The 6,000-nt window shown below is 46.6% G+C and overlaps 1 protein-coding gene across 1 annotated transcript in view; it reads left to right on the top strand.

The window, feature by feature from the left end:
• The first annotated feature begins 240 nt into the window (after nt 1-240).
• The window catches only part of DYM (dymeclin), a 347,109-nt gene continuing 341,349 nt past the window's right edge, over nt 241-6,000 (top strand). Inside the window, exon 1 of the mRNA XM_036246013.1 lies at nt 241-422. The gene's annotated coding sequence lies outside the window, so the exon portion shown is untranslated. The remainder of the gene's footprint in view (nt 423-6,000) is intronic.

Genomic DNA, 6,000 nt, shown 5'->3' with positions numbered 1-6,000 from the left:
AAGACCGTGGAGGAAAGGCCCTAGCCACTGCCGGATTTTGCCACGTCGCTTTGCGGTTGTCTTGGAGGCGCTAGGAGGGTGGAGAACCGCCCAACGCCCGAGGACTACATTTCCCAGAAGTCCGCGCGCCACGTGCCACGTGCCACGTGATCGCCGGCTGGAGCCCGCCCGGCCGTTCGGTTCCTAGCTGCGTTCTCTGTCGCTTCCCTCTTCTCTCTCAGCCTCCGGGCCTTCGCACTGACGCGGCGCGGGCGGGAGCCGAGCCGGAGCTGAGCCGGAGTCGGAGCCGGAGTCAGAGCCGGAGTCGCAAAGACGCGGAAACATGGAGGCCTGAGCCGGCGGCCACCGCGGCTTCTCCTGTTCCCCCTCTGCCGCCCGCTTGTCCGTGAGCTGGAAGCGGATCTGCCCGCCGGCTGAGACAGGTGGGCTGGGAGATCCGCCGGGCCCCCTGCTCCGTGTCCGAGCGGGTTGGCAGACGCCCTCTCCTCCCCTCCCCCGGCCAGTGTCCGGAGCGGAGGGGCAGCGCCGCCGCGGAGGCGGAGGAGGGACCCCTCCTGCCAGTGCGGGACGGGGCCGCCGGGAGGCTGAGCCTGCGCCGCGAGCTCCCTCCCCGCCAGGACACCGCGGCTCTTCGGGCCGAGCGGCCGGGGGTGCGTGGCCGGGGAGTGAGGGAGCGCGGCCGCAGGCTGGTGTTGGGAGGAACCCGAGAGCCCGGCGGCCGTTCGGGAGACTGGGCGTTGTTGGTCTGACAGATGGGGGTGTGGTGGGCGGGGCGGGCCGTCGTGTTGTGTGTCTTTTTTGACGTGTCCATTTTTATTGAGATGCAGTTCACATGCCATACAGCTCACGTTTAAAAGTACAGTCGAAGTGTACACCTCAGTGGTTATTCGCAGGGTTGTGGAACTCATTCCGCAACGTTTCTATCACCCCGAAAAGAAGCCCGTACCCAGTGGCAGTGACGCCTTCTCCCCCTTTCCGTCCTCTGACACCTAACAGTTGTGCTTTAACTGGTTAGCTCAAGTGTCTGTGAGCGGGGCAGTAGTGGGGATCGAGGGGACTGGCGGTGAAGCCGACGGGTAGAAAGTTCTGAAAGGGGCAGGAAAGTGGTGGGGTGAATGCGACAGGGTAGGCTGGCGGGGGGCGTTGGGAGTGCGAGCCCTGAAAGGGGAGGAGGGAGGTTGGAGGGAGAGGTGTGTGGCCAGAAGGCGCTCTGCTGAAAGATGAAAAAGGGGGGGTTGGGGTGGGGGTGGAGGCGGTGGAGAGCAGGGGAACCTTGCAGGGGAACCAGGCGTCTGGGCTGACGAGGGCTCAGGAGAGGAAGCTGGAGGTGGAAGGGAAGAGAATCTACAGGAACAGGTGAATGGTTGCTGCTGAGCGTGAAGTTTATGTAGATTTCTGGAATGATCATCCTGCGTTGTAGTTTTTATATTATGTAATCCTCCCAACAACTCAGATAGACTGGGCAAGTATAAGTATTTCCATGCTGCAGGTGAAGAACCCGTCTTTTAGGGGTTAGGTGACTTGCTGAAACTCATAAGGTTAGTAAATAGGGGAGAGTGAAGTGGGGATTAAAGAATAATTGAGGAAATTGTCAGTTGCAGGTGGATTAAATGGCAGAGAATTGAGGTCGGGCAATGTTACAGGAAGGAGATTCAACTATTAAATATATTAAGTCTATATTATTATGACCGGTCAAAGACTTTGTTCTTGTACCCTTTAAATATAGAAAAGTTTAAATAGTGGAATAATATACCCCATCTACCAATTCCTCAGCTCCAACAATTAGTAACTCAGGCTAATTTAGTTTTATCTATAACCCCTATCATTGTATCCCTGCTCCCAATTATTAAGAAACATTTTTTTTCTTTATTGATGTTAGAAAGAGAGGAAGAGAGAGAGAGATGGAAACATCCATGAGAGAGAACATCGATTAGCCGCCTCCTGCATGTCCCCCACTGAGGGTTTGGCCCACAATTTGGGCATGTGCCCTGATTGGGAATCGAACAGGCAACCTCTTGGTGCATACTCCCAATTATTTTAAGCAGATTATAGGCATACCATTTCATTGGTAAATATTTGAGTATACTGTGTATTCTGTAGAGATTGACTCACTCTTTTTTTAATAGACCCGCAAACCATTATCACACCTAAAAATTGATAGTAAGCTCTTAATATCATCAATATTTAGGACTTACTTTTAAAACGTTGTATCCATTTTACACAAGGTGAATAAGCAATGTAAACACTTTGATGTTGGACTCTTTGAAAAATAAGGTTTTCCTGATTTTTCCAGTTGATTCTGCCATTCTGTTTTTTTGGTTAATATGGTTTGTCCGTCTACAAAAAGTTTGAAGAATTGTCTCTTTGGCTGGCTTTTTATGGATGGAGTTTTGTGAGGGCAGAGAAAAATAGTAGAATTGAAATATACCACGCCATGCACAAATAACTGTTATGTCTCATAATGATCTAAATATTTAGACAATTTGATTATGCTTGCCTCTGGATAATTTTACATACTGTTCAAAGTTGTTTAATATGTGTATATTAATTTTCTGGGACTATTCTAACAAGTACCACAAATTTAGTGGCTTAATAAAAAACAGGTTTATTATTTTAAAGTTCTTATTTTAGAAGTTTAAAATGGGCCTCACTGGGCTAAATCAGTGTGTCAGCTAGGATGTACCTTTTTGGAAGTTTCTAGGGGGAGAATCTGTTTCCTTGTCTCTTCCAGCTTCTAGAAGCTGCCACATGCTTTGGCTTGTGCCTTCCTTTCTCCTTCAAAGCCAACAACCTTGTATCTCTGATCATTCTTCTGAAGTCAGTTTCAGATCATAGCTGGGAAAGGTTCTCCACTTTTAAGGACCTGAGTGATTAGATCAGTTCCACCTGGATAATTCAGGATCATTTCCTCCATTTCAAGGTCCTTAATTATAACTGCGAAGTCACTTTACCATTTAAGATAACAGAATCACAAGTTCCATGGATTAGGATGTAGCTATCTTTGGGGACTATTTTTCTGCCTATCACAGTGTGTTTTGGGATGGTTTACTGAGACTTAAGAAAATAGATGAGTCCTGGTCGGTTTGGCTCAGTGGTTAGAGCATCGGCCTGCGGACTGGAGAGTCCCGGGTTCGGTTCCCGACAAGGGCACATACCTTGGTTGCAGTTTGTCCCCGGCCCTGGTTGGGTCGTGTGGGTGGCAACCAGTCGATGTGTCTCTTTCACATTGATGTTTCTCTCTGTCTCTTCCTCCCTCTCTCCTTCCTGCTCTATCTGAAGATAAATGCAAACATGTCCTCAGGTGAGGATAAAAGAAAAAGAAAATAGGTGATTTTCTTTGCTGGTACAAATGCAATGTGTCATCTTTCACTTTGTAGGTAATGGGAGTGGTTAGAGCTAGAGAGGACCGTTGCATTTTCCATTTTAGTGACTAAACAAACATGAAAAATACCTGTGACACTTGTGTAGGCTTTGGTAAAATGAAACCTTTAAAAGTGGTTAAATATGCCAGGCTGGTGTGGCTCAGTGGTTGAGCATTGACCCCTGCACCAAGAGGTTGCCGGTTTGATTTCCAGTCAGGGCACATGCCCAGGTGGCATGCGGGAGGCAGCCAATTGATGTTCCTTTTCATCGATGTTTCTCTCTCTCTCTCTCCCTCTCCCCTCTCTCTCTAAAAAGCAATAAAGGAAAAAAAAGGTTAAATATAAAAGCATTGTAACAGCATGTAAAGTTTTTCTGTACTTTGTTTTGCTTTCTCTTTTTTTTGGGAGGGAGAGAGAGGAAGAGAGAGAGAGAGAAACATCGACGTGAAAGAGACACATCGAGTGGCTGCCACCCACATGATTGACCAGGGCCGGGGGACAAACTGCAACCAAGGTACATGCCCTTAGCAGGAACCAAACCCGGGTCTCTCTGGACCACAGGCCAATGCTCTAACCGCTGAGCCAAACTGGCCAGGGCTTTTTAAAATATGTTTTTATTGATTTTTTTTTTTTTTTTTAGAGGGAGAGAGAGAAACATCATTTGGCTGCCTCCTGCCCATCCCCCTACCGGGGTTCAAGCCCACAACCTGGGCACATGACACTCAATTCACTGAGCCACACCGGCCAGGTTCTTTTGTTCTCTTTTTATTTTTTTATTCTCACCCAAGGACATTTTTCCATTTTTTGTTCAGGTAGAGTGGGAGGGAGAGAGAGGAAGAGAGAGAGAGAGAGAGAGAGAAATATCGTCGTGAAAGGGACACATTGAGTGGCTGCCACCCGCACAACCAACCAGGGCCGGGGGACAAACTGCAACTAAGGTACACGCTCTTAGGGGGAACTGAACCCGGATCTCTCTGGACTGCAGGCCGACGCTCTAACCACTGAGAAAACCGGCCAGGGCTTTATTTATTTATTTTTTATATTTTTAATTCTTACCCGAGGATATTTTTCAATTTTTTTAAATTGATTTTAGAGAGAGAGGGAGAGGGAGAGAGAGAGAGAAACATCAATGACAGAGAACATTGATTGGCTGCCTTCTGCATGCCCCCAACTGGGGTTTTGGCCCACAACCTGGGCAGGTGACCTGATCAGGAATCAAACAAGTGACCTCTTGGTGCATGGGTCGACGCTCAATCAATGAGCCACACCAGCCGGGCACAAGTATAAAATACTTTAAAAACATGAATATTGAAAAGAGACCAAAACAGCCCGCTGGTGTGGCTCAGCAGTTAAACGTTGACCCATGCACCAAGAGGTCGCCGGTTGGATTCCTGGTCAGGGCACATGCCCAGGTTGTGGGCCAAATCTCCAGTGGGGGGCATGCAGGAGGGGGACAATCGATGTTCTCTCTATTGATGTTTCTATCTCTCCCTCTATCTCTAAAACTCAGTAAAGAAAAAAAAAAAATTAAAAAAGTACTTTATACCTGTAATCAGAGTGTGTATAATGCTCAGTTGCTACTTGAAGTCACAGGACATTCTGGGACAGTGATGATTCCCTTGCCCAGAGTGAGCAGGCAGGTGCATTTTGTCCCATTAGGTGATAGAGGCATCCTCAATTCAACAGGAGGCTCTTAAAGTGAGAGAAAACTTTTCAGGAAGATGAATGACTGTGAGACTTGGGCTTGAAGCCCCTTCTAGAATTTTCCTTCTGTGACTCAGCTGGGCAAGATTGAGTGCTGCTGGCCTGAAAAGCTCATGGCCAAAGATGGCTGTTACTGCTCTTCCCTTTCCAGGACTGCGAGAAGACTGAATCTTAGAAGTGGAAAGGCTTTTAGGAAGGCCTCTAGTTTAGTATCTTGTTTCCTGAGGGGGTTCTACTTTCCAACTTCACTCTCCAGGTCTTGACTGTCTCAGGGTGTGAAGGTCCTGACCTTTTGATGGTGATGTGTTTTAGCATCACTTATCAGTAAGTGTAATAGGAATTGCTAAACTTAAAGGCAGGACCAGATACTTATTTTCTCTAGTAAGGTTCTTAGCGGAACTTAATGCTCTGAACTTCTACTTATAAAATGCTTGTGAACAATTTGTAAGTTATCCTCATGTTGCTTATTTTTAGACAAAATAAACTAAATTAGTAGGGTTGAGAACAACTTTATAAATAGGTTGTATTTACTAAAAGGGTTCCCCCCCCCCGACTCTTTTTAAGGAAGTCTGGTTAGTAGTTTTTGATGTCTTTAATTTTTATCACATTCTTTAGAAATGCAGACACCAGGCTGGTTGGTTGTGTGTGTGTGTGTGTGTGTGTGTGTGTGTGTGTGTGAGAATAAAATGGGTGAAGGTGGTCAAAAGGTACAAACTTCCAGTTATAAGATAAATAAGTCCTTGGGATGTGATGTATAGCATGTGACTATAGTTAATAATACTGCATTGCATATTTGAAAATTGCTAAGAGAATAGATCTCAAAAATTCCCATCACAAGAAAATAAGTAACTGTGGTGATGGATGTTAACTAGACTTATTCTGGTGTTAAATTCACAATGTATGCATATATTGAATCATTATGTTGTACGCCTGA

Source organism: Molossus molossus, unplaced genomic scaffold (assembly GCF_014108415.1).
Source record: "Molossus molossus isolate mMolMol1 unplaced genomic scaffold, mMolMol1.p scaffold_m16_p_6, whole genome shotgun sequence".
NCBI classification, from domain to species: domain Eukaryota; kingdom Metazoa; phylum Chordata; class Mammalia; order Chiroptera; family Molossidae; genus Molossus; species Molossus molossus.
This window is presented reverse-complemented; position numbering and strand designations above follow the sequence as displayed.